The 15,831-nt window shown below is 37.5% G+C and overlaps 1 pseudogene; it reads left to right on the top strand.

Annotated features, from left to right (window-relative positions):
• Positions 1 to 27: 27 nt before the first annotated feature.
• LOC139732549 (U3 small nucleolar ribonucleoprotein protein IMP4-like) lies at positions 28 to 10,805 on the top strand (annotated as a pseudogene).
• Positions 10,806 to 15,831: the final 5,026 nt, after the last annotated feature.

Consider the following 15,831-nt stretch of genomic DNA (forward strand, 5'->3'; position numbering starts at 1 on the left):
ATTCCCCATTCTGTGCTTATAACCTGTCATCACTTACATACTTCAGGACAATTTTACGGAGATGGTGAGAATTACAACATGATTAATGCTGAATTATATGCATGTTAATGTTAGTTGAGGCTGGAGCTGCGCTGATGCTGCAGTATGAGTGTCTCCTAGTCCTATCCCTCCCTATCACCATGCATGTTAATCTATGCTGGTAGTTAGGAGAACGAGAGCAAGAGTGAGTGTGTTTGTGTGCGAGGTAATTATGTGCACGTGACATACACACATGCTTCCACTACCATGACTACAAGATGTATCCTCTATGACTCTAATCTTTTTAAGATTTCGTTTTCTGGAAGTCAACTCAGTGGAATTTCTCAGAATGTTAGATGTTAACTTGTACGACATGTGTGCGCTGCGCTGCTGGGAACGAACAGGCGCAGGGCAGGGACTTTTGCTGTTTGTGGCACCAGACCAGCATGACCAGGGCAGGGGCACAATTCACATTGCCTTTCATCATGTTTGTACTCTTAGTCTTAGTCTTGTCAACTTTTGCCACAAAATCCCTCCAACAACAAGCTTAATCCTTAGACTCAGGAGTCGAGTGCATGCGTGCAGGACAATGTCATGAGATAATTTACTTATGGTAAGTAAAGCAAAAGTGCCAAGGTTAGACCTCCTGTGCCAAAATTCAACCACATGCAAACGCATAGGTTTTACATGTAGCAGGCGGTCGAAGTTTGGATGCCGTTACAGTCGAATCATGGGCGGCTTGCTTTATAGGGCAGGGAGTATGAAACTGCATTTGTGTTGAGATTCTGTTGTCGATGATTGTGGTAAGTAGTAAAATTTATTTCTATGGCAGGATGAGTGGTGATTTGTGTGAAGGACAGACTTTGCTGAACTGGTTATTTAGGTCAAAATCAGAGCAAAATATATGTTTTCTTCTACATACTTGCCAACATTTTCATTTGAGAAAGCGGTAGAATACCGGCTGCCTACGTGAGCAGCGCTAGCTTGAAATCTATCAAAAGCAGTAGTCTACTGCCAAAAGCGGTAGAGTTGGTAAATATGCTTCTATATTATTACATCAGTCAGTGTTTTCCTTTGATTATGGCTTAGCAAATCTGTGTGTGCTTAACTGTCTAGAGACAACATAACATCCATCCTAGTGCTATGTGTCAAAAATGTAAGGAGGTAATGATATCTTACAGGTATCTCAAGGTGTATAAACCATGTATCTCTCTCGGTAATGTTGGCAACTGGTATTACGAATTATTGCAAATAAGAGAATTGTCAAATTTGATGGAAAGAAATGCATGTTAAATGATGTAATGCCTATGGCATTTTTTTTCCTCCCCTGATCAGTTGAGGAGACAAGCTCGGCAGAGGAGAGAGTACCTGTACAGGAAATCTCTGGAAGAGCAGGAACGTATCATCAGGGAGCGAAAGAGAAAACTGAAAGAGGCTCTTGATGGTAGGCTACCAGTAGGAGGGATGATAGTCTTCTTGAATGCTCTGCATATTGAAATAGATTGAAAATGCATTTTCCTCCTTTTTTTTTTGATTTTCCAAATCAGATCTCAGATAATATTTGTAAAATGGGGGAAAAAGTTACCTTCAGAGTTCCAGATTTATACTTTGATTACACCAAAGAAGATGTAACATACTCCTAAGGTCAATGATGACAACAAAGCTATATATATGTCTAATACCCAAATTAGGCCATTGCAAAACTGAAAGAAAAAATAATGATTTGTGAAAGGTAACTATGCCTGTGATGGTAATCTTGTAATGAAGTAGGGTCTCCATCACATTTATATCATTTTTGCTTTCAGTCTGATATGAAAATGTCTGTAGCTGAAGCAGTGTGTATATCTTAATCCACTAAAAGACTAGCAACTGGTTAATTATTTTGATTCATTCTATGTGCTTGAAACATATATGTATATGTTCTCTTTTGCCTATCACAGAAAACAAGAGAATCCCAACAGAGCTACAAAAAGATGCCCTCACTCTGCAGAAGACGCTAGCCTTTGATGATGAGGGAGGCGAAGGTAAATCAGTGTGCACTATTTGACAGCAAAGTAAGGGTAGTTACTACGCTGAACTGTGTAGAGGAATAGTCTTATGCTGACACATTTTGGAAGAAACGTATTCCTCCAATAGTGTGAGTATCTAGTCATTTGGAGCTGTCATTTTGTCCTCAAAAGCAAATCACACAGGGATGTACTTGGGTTGAAAGTTATATACAATAAGACATTTTAAAAAATGATTCTACTCAAAGGCCATTCAAACCTTGTAGAAAGTGAAGTCAGATTGATCTGGGCTCCTAATAATTACTTGTGAAATTGATGTTGTTTATCATCTTGATTAGCTATCTTCTGAGGCTCAGTATTATTTTCATGTAACTCACTAAAAGAGTGACTACCAGGTACATTCTTTGAGTCCTCTTCCAGTTTTGTTTGTTTGTTTGTTTGTTTGTTTGTTTGTTTGTCTGTATAAGAAATGCATGTTGGTGGTTTTGCATGGTCAGTATTTTCCTTTTGCATGAAGACTTGGGGAATAAATCTTACACTCCCAAATCCAGTACTCTGTGTAAAGAAGTGAAAGGTGCCCTATCCATAGGTGATATAGTTATTGATGAATCATATTAGATCATTGTTAATGTTATGTGCTGTAATGATGAGGGCCATTCATGTAGCTCTTTGCCGACAGAGATTACCACCACAGGCCTCTTTGGTAGTGTTAAAATGGTCCAAATATCTGAAGGTTTTAGTAGTAATTTCTCCATTTTTTAAAATGTGTTTATCATGTGAATGTTTTCATTTCCAGAACTGAACCATATCGATGATGAGTACAGATGGGCGGGTGTGCAGGATCCAAAGATTATGCTGACGACATCCAGAGATCCAAGCTCAAAGCTCAAGCAGTTTGCCAAGGTAAAAGAAGCAATAAAATCTTGGTATTAGCAGAGGTTGAAGTTAGTGTAGAGGTATCGTGGCTGAGTGGACAAGAGCACTCGTCTCTGAATGACATGGGCATGGTACGGTTCATGGGTTCGAGCCCATGCCAAGCCCAACACGTTTGCCCTTCAGTAAGGCACTTTGTCCACATTGCTGCTCTCCACCCAGGAGTATAAATGGGTACCCAGTAGGATGAGAAAGCTTATGTTGGCTGATCAGCATGTGCGTGCCTGTAAAATGGCTGCGACTGAGTGGAATGCTCCCCAGGGAGTGGAGAGTGAGCACTGTTAGTGCTGGTAGGAAATAATGTATCCAGTGACTGGGGTAACAATAGTCTGTAAAGTGCATTGAGATACTTTAACAAGTGTGAAATGCGCTATAATAAAACTGGCTATCATCATTATTATTAACAATTATTTTATATGCAGGCAGCATAGATTGCACTTCCTCTACATGAATGTTATCCTCTTCTTCTCTCTCTCTCTCTCTCTCTCTCTCTCTCTCTCTCTCTCTACCTCTCTCTCTACCTCAATTGTTGTCATGCCTTTGTTTCATATTCACACATTTTCATGTTGACACACTTATGCAGGCTCTACATCATACTATTTGTCTCATGTATTAATCTTTATTGCAAAGACAATGTAACTGAAGCAAAATTGCACATAAAATATTTTTGTCATAATCTTATGACATTGCAGGTTTGTATTTTTTTACGTATAAGGTATGACAAGTGTAATTCAGCTGTGTATCCAATAATGCTGCATTTTTGAGAGCAGTATATTACAAGATGTTAGTATGTTTTGTCCATCCTGTTATACCTCATGCCCAAAAGCTTGTACTTGTCATTGAGGTTATCCCTATGTCTATTATATCATAGTTCTGTACTTTTTGTAATATTACGGTTCAGAAGAAATAGTGGTTCTTTTTTTTTACCACATTTTGTTCTGTATTCTATGATTTTATTTTGTTTTGTTTGTTTGTTTGTTTGTTTGTTTAAAGCACTGATTCACTTGCTGCATGATAAAAAAGTTTTTCTTTCTGTTTTCTTTACACTCATCAGGAACTGAAGCTGATCTTTCCCAATGCTCAGAGATTGAATCGTGGCAACTACGAGATCTCGCAGCTGGTGCAAGCCTGCAGAGCCAACGAAGTGACAGACCTCATCATGGTACATGAACACAGAGGAGTGCCAGGTACAGGATCTGTTCTCACTGCCACATTATTCATCTTGCTTCTTTTTTTTTCAGAATTTGGCATTAGCAACACAGTCCAAGTGTGAAGAAAACAACTTTTTATTCTTTTTTATTTTGCCAAAGCTACAAATTGATACGAGAAATGAAATAGTGACATTGATTTTTCAGAAATGACATACAAACTGTACAAACTAAGTGTCATCACATACAAGTCCAAACTTTCTTTTTTGAATGCGAGATACATCTTTGAGAGACTCACAGAGAGTTGTTTGCTACACAAGTATGCAAAATATTTTATTGTGATTCAAACACACACAAATACATACAAAATACTTGTGGGCCATAAATGTATTTTCTCAAAATTTCAGGAAAATTTCGTTGAAAATCTGTATTAAACTAGGTTTCACCTTTTCAAAGTATATGTTGGACTCAACATGTGACTAACCTTATTTCCTGTTCCAATGGAGAGAGGGATTTATGTCATAGACAAGGATTGAATAATCAATAGAGTGTGAACAGTGTATCTCCACAGCTAATGCAGTTCTAGAGATGATTTGAAAGATAATATATTTGTCACTGTGCTGGCTATGTTGCACATTCCTGTAATGATGTCAGAACTTTGAAACATCAGTCAGTGCATGTACATAAATTCTCTGCCAAGAGAAAAAGTGTGTCATGCGCACTGATTATGATGTAATCACATATCACATAAACAGGAAAGACTCCACTCTGTCATGACCATTTTTTTTGTTTAATTGGGTTATGGCAATCATCTTTTCAGTGAGACATCTATTCAAGCATTTCTGTTCATTTCATCTCTGTAATCACAACCATATAAACATGTATATCTTTCTACAATTCTTTTTAATTATATAACAATGTGTTCTTCGTATTTTTGCTTGTTCTGTATTTCATTATTCATGTATTTATGTTATCGATTATCTGAGCCGTATTCAACTCTCTTTATTTTCAGATGCATTACAAATATGCCATCTTCCCTATGGACCCACCGCCTACTTCACCCTCTTCAACCCAGTCCTCCGGCATGACATTCCCAAGATAGGAACGATGTCCGAAGCCTACCCTCATCTGATCTTCCACAATTTCAAGTCCAGATTAGGTGAAAGGGTGAGTCTCTCCTCTTGGAATTTCATCTAAAGAAAAAAAAAAAGATCTTTTAAAGGACTGTTGTTTGGAGAAAGGAAACCCGAGAAAGTCGATGGGGAAGAAGGGAAGCCGTATATGGAGTGTGCGAGGAAGACAGATGATGAGAGTCGAAGGGCAGCTCTGAGCTGGAAAATGCGATTGCACCGAGGGAGACGGGAGAATAGGAGACAGGGACAGTTGTAAGGTTACTACTGTCACTCTCAATGCTTTTAAAGCCACTGTTTGCCATTTTGCGCAGTGATTTAAAAAATGTTCAAGTTACCACATTTGATCCATATATGTAGGTCAGTTGTATCACAAAACATCTTAACATGTAAAGATTTTGCAATAAAGCCTAAGTATAAGAAGATGTCTCTATTTTTCTCAATAAACCATCACTGTAGACTGTTTATTCTAGAAACAATTTTGATAAAACTATTGTTCACATTTTGTATATTTAGCAATACTGAACATTGACTGTACTGATCAACATTTATACATTGGTTGTTTCTATCCCTAACTCACATCTGATAACTATTTTGAAGCACTAAAGATGGGTTTTTGTTGTATGTGCAAATGGTAAATAGTGCCGTTAAGGACTGCATGTGCATGGTAGTACCGCAAACTGCTCTTCCTCATTTACAAATTATGTCACCATGTGATTTTTCAAACATCATAATATGTTTGTTTTTTTCTTTTCTTGAAAGGTGCAAAACATTCTGAAGTATCTATTCCCAGTTCCCAAGGAGGACAGCAAGAGGGTCATCACATTTGCCAACGAGGATGATGTCATATCCTTCAGGTATGTCTTTGGGGAGCCTACTCCATTTGTTAACTGCCTGTTGCTGGTTTGTTTTCGAATATTTCTGTAAGAAATAGCTGAAGTTGAGATGTTTTCATCGTCATTCTAATAGTTTCTGTGTGTTTTCCAAAAGTGCCTCAGATGTTTGAGATGATACATTATCTGTCCATCTTTTAGTCAAGGACCTTCAGAAAAAAATCTGCCCGGATATATTAAGTCCTGTATAATAATTTCTTTCCCCCATCCAACTCATGCTGTATTGATCATGAGAAGTTGGTGTTTAGGAGATGTAGGATGAGTAGTAATTAGTCCTGGAGGGGAAAACAAATGTCTGGGTTGTTATTTTTCTTGTGTAACATCTGTCTCGGTAAAAATTTATTTCATTTGGGGCTAATTACCCCAGGCAGAAAATGTTTGATAATACTCGTCTGTTCACACTTAATCATGCCAAGTCATCATGTATTTTACCACAAGTTTATATCATTTACCCATCTTGCACTAAGTACAGTTGAACCTCTCTTATCCGGCCTCCCTTTATCCGGATCTCTCTATTATACGGACGCAATCTCGCCGTGATTTTTTTTTAATAATTACGGGAGGAAAGGGGGATTCTCAACTCCTTGAGTACTCCAACACAAACACACATGAATTACATATTACTTCCAACATGATTAACATACATTACATCAAATTTCCTTCCAAATTGCTTACCTTCAGACATTTTAACATCCCCAAACATCCCCAAATCATCGCAAGAACATGGACAGATTATGCGCTCGAGTCCTCTCATATCACATTGCCACATATAGGTCCATACACAGCCGTCGATATGACTAGATAGACATGCATTGTTTCCAGTCATTGGCTGAGCAACGAATGATATTGAACACTCAAAAATTGTTCACACACAGTACACACACAAAGAGAGAGAGGGAGACCATCTAACAATGGCGACCTACAGTCGACTTTGCCGAGCCGTGATGATCGAATTTTGAAGCGTAGATTCATCGACTCGTACTGTTTATTTTCAAGATCTACTTGATACATTTCTTAATAACTATTTAGGTAAATCATCCCAAGAATCTATAAAAGAAAATGATTTCATTCTTGCAAACACGAACCTCTATTTTGGGGTCTGTTACTGAGTGTAACAATGAAAAGGTTGCAGTATACACATTACTACATGTGGTATTACAATGGGCTACATCAGTACATGTGTATGTATATACATGTACATGTATAAAGCATTGAGTCTCCCGTATCCGGCCAAATCCCTTATCCGGATGAGCCCCGGTCCCGACTTGTCCGGATACGAGAGGTTCAACTGTATTTGCATTATATTACATTTGATTTCTTTTCTTTAAGTGTTCTTTGCAGAGATGGGGAGGAGAAAGCAGTTCATATATACATGTATTACAGTCCAGAGCCTAGAGAGAAAGAGAGGAAAAGAAAAAAAAAAGAGTTGACAATTTGGATGCATTTGATGAAAATACCATGACAACAGCCAAACTGCATTTCAAGTAGTCTGTGTCTACCATAGTTGCAGTTACGGTCAGTTTCACGTCTCTATGAAATTTACCCCATATCATTTTTCCCCAGTAATTGAGATGCAAAACTTTTCATGTGTGACCACGGTGAAGAAAGTGCAAGCAGTATTTGATTCTGCCAACTATTCACAATGCTCAAATGTAAGACATCAGTGGTGCTTGGCTACAATGATGTCAAGTTATTGTTGTTTTTGTTTTCTTTTTATTCATGTTTTGCAGGCACCACACGTACAAAAAGGTGGACCACAAGAACGTTGACCTCACAGAAGTGGGCCCACGATTTGAGATGAAACGTAAGTAGCCCCGTATTTATTGGTGTGGGAGTCCTGTTATCTTTTCCTAGCACCACGTAGAGTCCTTTGTCCCTAGTAACCAAATCTCCAGACCCATTGTCATGGTTGCTAGGTGATGTTTGCTGTTTGTGTTACCCGATAGCTACTGGTGATGCAGTGCCCAACTTGACATCTTGGCTTCAATTTGCTCCATGTTTGTCTGCTGGTGTGGTGAGATTATTTATCATCCACGACAATGTTTGTCGTGCTAAGTTAATTTGAGAGCAATCTAAGATGCACACTCTTCTTATGTTCACATTACAAAACGTGTTTGAAAAACAGCAGCAAACATGATAACTGTCATAAAGTCTGTTTGTTACATATGAAAATAGTCCAACCTTGATTAAATAGAATGCAGTCACAATCTGTTTGTTTTATTGTTACATCATCTGTAGAGGATTTTCTGCTCAGTAGCTTAGTGTTTTGTTGTTCCTCATGACGACAGTCTCTAGTAATGACTGGCATGTCAGCCAGCATGGGCTTCGTGATGCTGAAAGATTAACTTCAGCTCTATTTTATCACATGATAGCAAGAAGCTGATGCTTCTAGAAGATATTCTGAAAGTAGGGGGAAATTATGACAGTTAATCATACAATGAAGAAAAAAAAGCCTAAAATAACAAATGGTTAGAAATATTCTTGTGGGCTTTCTTTTATTATATTGAAAGTTTGCCATAACCAAGGGGAATTTTGCACCATAGTCTTTACTGACAACAATTTTGGGACCTGAATTTTTACTTTGATGTAGCAAAATCTCCTGTTAACTGTGTTTCAGGGATGTGAGAGTTCAGCTTTTTGTTTGGTTTTGATTTTTAGCTTATTTTTAGCTTTTTGTGCACTTCCTCTGTACAGAAACATAGCAACTTTTGTGATTTCAGTTTTTTTTTTTTTTTTTTCAGCTCTATTTGTGGGCACTCACACCCCTGGTGTTCGTTGTAACAGGATCAGCCTGTGAAATTACATCATTCATCTAATATGGGAACAGGAAACGATCTTTCATGATCACATGACCTTGATGTCATTCTTGGAGAAATTCCTTTGATGTTTGGAATGTCTGTCAAAATGCACATTTTTGTTATGATTCAGCTCAACGCAGAAAAGTCTATTTCACATCTAAAGCAAAACAGAAAACAAGACAGAGGATGTCATAATGTTTTGAAATAAGAGTGTCAACCTTTTTTTTGGGGGGGGGGAGGAGGGAGGGCGAGGGGGAGGAGAGTAGGTTTTTTTGTGTACAAAGCAAGTGAGAAGTACATAATGTCACATGAGCAGTGCAGCAATTGTTTACAGATTTCCATCGACAGCCGTGTTACTTAAAATGAAAGTGTCTTTGTGTTCTCTAAATTTGCTTTGAGATTCCTGCACAAATATTCCGCTCACTTTCTGTCATCAGTCACTCTTCTGTCACTGCCTGTGTTTGAATAAATATACTCTTTTGCTATTAATCATGGAAAAACAGACTTTAAAATATGGGGGGAAAAAAAGGTTCTCCACTCGTGCATTCCAGAAGATGGGAACAGTAGTAAGGGGTGGGGGAGGAATTATGTTCATCATTTGTCTTGCGGTTGTTATTTGCCCAGTATGGAAGTATCAGCAGTTGCAGTATTTCAAAGTAGCCAATACAAGTCTTTGGAGGGAACTGTAACCCATAGCAACAGGCCAGCTAATGAGCTTGTGTCATCCTGATGGGTTGTCATTAGGAGGTGCTGTGTCTATTTATATAGCTGATTGATTATCCACTGGGTTTAATGATTAGCCAGCATTTGGCCCTTGGGGATGTAGCAACATAAACAAGTAGGTGTTCTGAGCCCTCTTGGAAGAATAATTAATTTTTGGCTTCATTGCTTATGACAGGGTGGCAAAATTGATCTGTGTGAATTTATGGTCTAGTTCAAGAGCATAGAGCAAAATAATGGCTTTGTAAATCATTTGGTTCATGTTTTTAAACTTGACCTTTTGTTGGTTGAATTGGTTGTAATTTTAGCCTGTAAATGTGCATGGGGTATGATGTAAAAAAGGAGTATATTTTACAGCCTTTAAAAATCTTGCAATTTCATTTGGTGTTATTCATATATTTTCACTAGAATTTCTATTATTATCATGATTATGAATTATAAAAATTGTTAATGTGGATATCATCATTTGTTCATTATCATTAATATAATCACTCCTACAACTACTTGTCCTACTATTACTATCATTATTGTGTTAACATCTGTACAAAACCAAGTTTAATTATTGTTCCAATTTACATATCTAAAAAACTTTCTGTATATCTAACTTCGAATGACATTTGGAGACAAAGTTGTAATATTTTGACTGGTACTTAAGTTATGAATCCATCAATCATGCATCATGTCCAATTATGTGGGAAACCCTGGGCAGTGCAGCTTTCAACTGTCATTATCGTCCAGTGTGCATATTGTGAGATACAATTAAATTAGCCATAATCTGTTCGTCTGTGTTGTGTCATATACTGTATAATGGCAATGGAAAGTGTGCTTTATTTGTTAATTAGATGTCATCGTCCATCATCTTTTCCTTTTGTTATCAGCATCTAGTATTCATAAGAGAGCTCTGATGGTCCTGTGCAAACAATGGCTTCCATCAGTTCTGCAGTTCATCTCATGACAACTAAAATGACCGTTCTAGTTGAATGCACACTCTTGATGATGACTAACCAATCATCTCCCTTCGATCATTGTACCTACCTACACAGTGTATGAAATTCGACTCGGCACGATAGACCAGGCCGACACGGCTGAAGTGGAGTGGGTGTCACGGCCGTACATGAACACCGCCAAGAAGCGTAAGCATCTCAGCAACAATGACTGATCGGTTTGCCGTGCTCTTGTTTTGGTACGAGAGTTACACAAGTCATCTTTCAAGGCCCGTCACCATAGCAACTCAGGGCAGCATCCTGTTTCAGGGGGCAGCAGTGAGAGGGAATGTCAAACGAATGCTTAGCGATCCAGAGGAACAGGTCATCTCTGCTTCTGTTAGCGTTGCCATGGTATCACTCAGCTCAACACCAAGTGAGATGGTCCTTTCTTTAAAAGAAAATGTGGAAATCCCTCGAGACAAAATGAAGACTTTATGTCTCAGGACCAATAGTTTATTTTTTACTGCAGCAACAGCAATTGAACCTATCAGATTCAAATGTCAACTTGATGATATATATATATATTTTTTTTTTTTTTTTGGGGGGGGGGGGAGGGGGAATTTTCTTGAAGTTTTACATGGTAAAGACTTTGGTACCTTTTGTCACATGTGTTTGAGGATTTCAAAAGGTGCATAATTTCAGGCAAAATCAGCCTTCACGATCATTGAAAATACATGATAAATGGTGATAAACTCGATGATGAGAAAATGTATGCAGTAATTATTGTTTCTGTGTTAAGGTGCACAATGCTGTCCAGGTCCTTTTCAGTTATTGGTACCACGGTAATCAAATCGTTGTGATTCAAAGTTAACTGACACAACTTAACAACTCATTTTGCTAAATTTGTGTTCAGGATGGCATATTTTTCGGCGGAATCATGTTATCTTGAGTTTCAATCCTAGATTGGTGGGGGTGAGCAACTATTTCTAGTGAAACTATTTCTATTGGCTCGACTTTACCTTTTCTCAATTCCAAATCCAAACTGCACAACTGAAGGGAATGAATATTTTGCATTAAGATTTTCTTGGTCACAATTTCTTGCAATTGAAGGTCATGCTGTGTAAATATTCCTGGCTCTTTTTTTTTTTTTGGGGGGGGGGGGGGGGGGTTTAAAATGTTGCTGACATGCTCCCCTTTAGTAATTGCACAAGTGGCATACTACGACAGTCAAGAGCACTATCATTCAGCCAAAGAAGGTTCATCATGTAGCGTGATGATGTGCAGACGATATAACACAAAGAAGTTATTCTTGTGGGAAGACCATACATGGTATAACGCAAACAAATTATTCCTTTGTTTCCTTGTTTCATTGTGCTTCTCTTTGCTTAGTCCCATTCATGTTAGCTGAGGTGTAGCTGTGGAATTTTAACATTGCTCTTTTTCACATCCTAAACATCCCATTATGATATTTTGTGAAATTCTCCTCAAGTGTGTTGCTTTCAGATTATAAGCAAAACAAAACAGTACATATCGAGTATCCATGGCTTATACTGTATAAGCTGCTCTTTTCACGAATGAGGAGTTCACAGACATTTTCGCGAGATGTTGTTTTCGGGAATTGACAGTACATGCATATGGACCTACCTTGTGAAAATCTTGAATTTCAAATTCAAGGACCTTCCCACACCCCACTTATATATTTACAGTGATGATATAGTTCTTGTTGAGACCTGGCTTCAGGTTTCTAACTTTGTGAGTGATATAATGAGACACCTCTAATGAAATATGGAAGAGCATGTAATTCCAAGAGGAATTCAATGTTTATTTGATGAAAATTGGTTTTGAAATGGCTGAAATATTCAAACAAAGTGATGCTAGTTAAACTAGAGAGGCCCACCATTTATTAGGATCACTGTTGTACTATGTTTTTGGATATCTCAGCCATTTAAATACTGATTTTCATCAAATAAACTTTGAATTCCTCTTAGAATGATATGCTCTATGACATTTCATAAGTGGTTTCTTAGTTCCTCGCAAAAAGTTAAAACCTGAATTTCCCTCTCAACCAATACTCCACCATCCCTTTAAATGAAACTCAATTTTTTCACTTGTTACTTTTTTCCTCTTTTTTTAAACTCAATGTGAACATATGGAGTTTCTCGTTTAAAAAAAAAAAAAAAGTGATCGCCATGACAAGGAGAGGGCAAATGAAGAGACAGAGACTGAGCGGAGGAGATTGTATTTTGTACAGTGATAGGGTATTTAATATGAAATAAACTCTATGGAAGATCATGTACATAATGTGCATAGAACTAACAGGTATGCGCTTCTCTCCCATGCATTACTTTGTATCCAAGGCAGTGAACTTGTGTATAGTTGTGTCTGTGTGTTTGTGTGTGTGTGTGTGTGTGTGTGTGTGTGTGTGTGTGTGTGTGTGTGTGTGCATATGTGTGTGTGTGTGTGTGTGTGTGTGTGTGTGCGTGTGTGTGCGTGTGTGTGTGTGTGTGTGTGTGTGTGTGTGTGTGCCTGTATTCAGATGTCATCTGTTGTGGAAACACAGGTGTAATAATGTGTATTTGCTCAGCCACTGGTGTACATTCATACTATTTCTGATCACAAAACATAAAACATCTGTAATCAGATACATGTACACACATTGTGAGAGGTATTCAGAGCTAATAGTAACAGAATAACAAATACAGTGCATATGTAGAAGGATTCCTATCCTTTTTTGTGATTCTTCTTAAATGCAGCCTGCCATTTCTTGAACATGTATGTGTAGTCAAATTTTGTCCATCAAAAGTATGTATCCAGACACATTAATTTACCAGAATCAGTGTTTACATAATCACTAAATTTCATTTCATGTGTGCTGTGTATACATCAATTAAAGCCATACTGTATGCACAAAGTTGTGAATGTCATCAACTCCTTGGATATTTTGCTTTCAAACATATACTGGTATGGAGAAAAGAAGGCATACTGATAAAGATTGAAACGATTGCCATCACATTCTCTCTAAGACGTGCAATCACAAGGAATAAAAGAGAATACAATATAAAAATTACAAAAGCCACAACTTAATAGACTTCATCAAATTTACCCCCCAAAAAAAATACCACACATAACTGCGATACAAATACTTCTAAAAGATCACTGGAGTAGATATTAATTATTGGAATGTTCAGATTTAAAGGACATAAGAAGAACATGATACATGATGCAATGAAATTGAAATTAATGTTGATTGGAATCGCCTAGTCTGTTAGTCATGGGCATGACAGTGTGCTTCTCTCATTCCCCATGTTTTAGAGGACAAAATAAAGTAGATAAGATGAGAAAATAATCTACACATGTAAATAAATTTGCATGTGACTAGCAACCTCGTGGCCACATGCAATTGCAAAGGACAAGACATAATTGATTCCTGATTTTACAGAGCCCCTGATAAAGAAAAATAAAAATAAAAATATTAATTAATAAACCAAAGCATGCTTTCTTGTACACTTTATCAATGCCATGATGTACCAGAGAAAGTTGGCTGCTAGGACAGTTCATGTGTAATTACAAATCCGGATTAAAGATGATCAGAGAATAAATAGTTCTATGGTATTTGGGGAAAAGCTGTACTAGTATCTGTATTTACAGATCTTTCATAACATACGGCTAGTCTCACTTCTTCTCAGATGATTTTTTTTTTTTCTGGTGAATTTTTATGACTATAAATTGTCTACATAGAATTCACTGTCCATGAGTTTGTGTGCAGCATGATACAGTTGTATGCCAAAAAGAAAATCCACTGAGCAAAACTGTTTGCATTTCGGAAACTTGTGGCAGATAATTGAACATACTGTAATACATTAAGACTGACACACGCGATGAATCACTAGAAAATTGATTACATGCAAATTGCCAACACAGAGTGCGTACCAGACAGTTACGTAAACAAGTACAAATATCGTGTGTGTTCTCTTTGACTATGGACGATTATACAATCTGAGTTTTCATACGTTGTACAGTACAGTGTAATCCATATTACACTGGAAACTCAAGATTCCTTGTTATTTATTAATTTATCTATTTTATTATCCAATCTATTACAGTACTAGTTACATCAGATCAGAATTACTCCCTTTGTTCGAACAGAAATATATTTTTGGCAAGTCAGTAGTCATTTGCGATAGAATCAAGGAAAAAAGAAAACTAGCTGCGTCAACAAAAGTAACGTAACATTGTTCGGAGGCATCTTATTAAAACACGTGCATGTTTCATGAAACAGTCGCATTCATGTGATGTATCGTGACGTTTGGTTCTGAAATAATTATTTGAGTGGTACATGTATTTGAAGCAAAGTGGAAGGGGCGGAAGAGAGAAAGATGGAAAACCCAAGGGATACAAATGGAAAGAGAGGAAAGCGTCGGAGAATGTCAGAAAGGGTAGCATATCAAGGACGGACAATCGACAAAGAAGTGGTTGTACAATCATAAAACTTGTTAAATCGCTAAGGGGGATTGTTACCCACTGTACTTTCAGGTATCAAAAGAAAACTCATAACAAAACTGAGATGCGTCAGTGCACTTACAAAAAGTATAATGCCCCTCGATATAACTTGAAAACAGAACAAGTATTAGCTGCATCTGCGTGATCACATTGCTTCACCATTCCCTTGCAAAGTCAGTCACTCTTTATACACCTGTATTTGAGTAAATGGAAAATAATTTCGCGTTGAAACGGGTCACAGAACATTTAAGTTGATGAATGCAACATGTACTTGTATATACTTCCTGTTGCACACTGCTAAATCTGCCCGAAGTTTGAGCTGTAATTTGAGGGCAGTAATGACTCTGAATCCCTTGTTTCAGCATATATGTAAGTATTTAGATGGCTTGTCCGCTAAAAATCACAGTGTGGATGCAATAGATACCGTTCTCATTTTAACGGACCGAAGTTTTTCATTCCTCAGTAGCTTTTCGCTACCCGGTAACGACTTGCAGTACCCACTTAAAAAAGAAACAAGATAAAATCTTAATTACCCCTCATGATCAACATGTATGATGGGCAAAACTATCGTAAACACATGGTGATATGGAGCTTTACATCCGGCTCTGTGTGTGTGGACCAGGGATTTTTCAGTCTGCAAACTCTGTATTGACATTAGTCTTAATATATCTGTGATATTTACTCGCACTACAGTGTTTCATAGAATAAACACGTGCTTATCTATTCTCTTGTGTAAATTGCATTACATGTATTTCTAAC

This window comes from Diadema antillarum, unplaced genomic scaffold (assembly GCF_040938485.1).
Source record: "Diadema antillarum isolate AM-2024a unplaced genomic scaffold, OU_Dant_1.0 seq00000432_RagTag, whole genome shotgun sequence".
Taxonomy (NCBI): Eukaryota; Metazoa; Echinodermata; class Echinoidea; order Diadematoida; family Diadematidae; genus Diadema; species Diadema antillarum.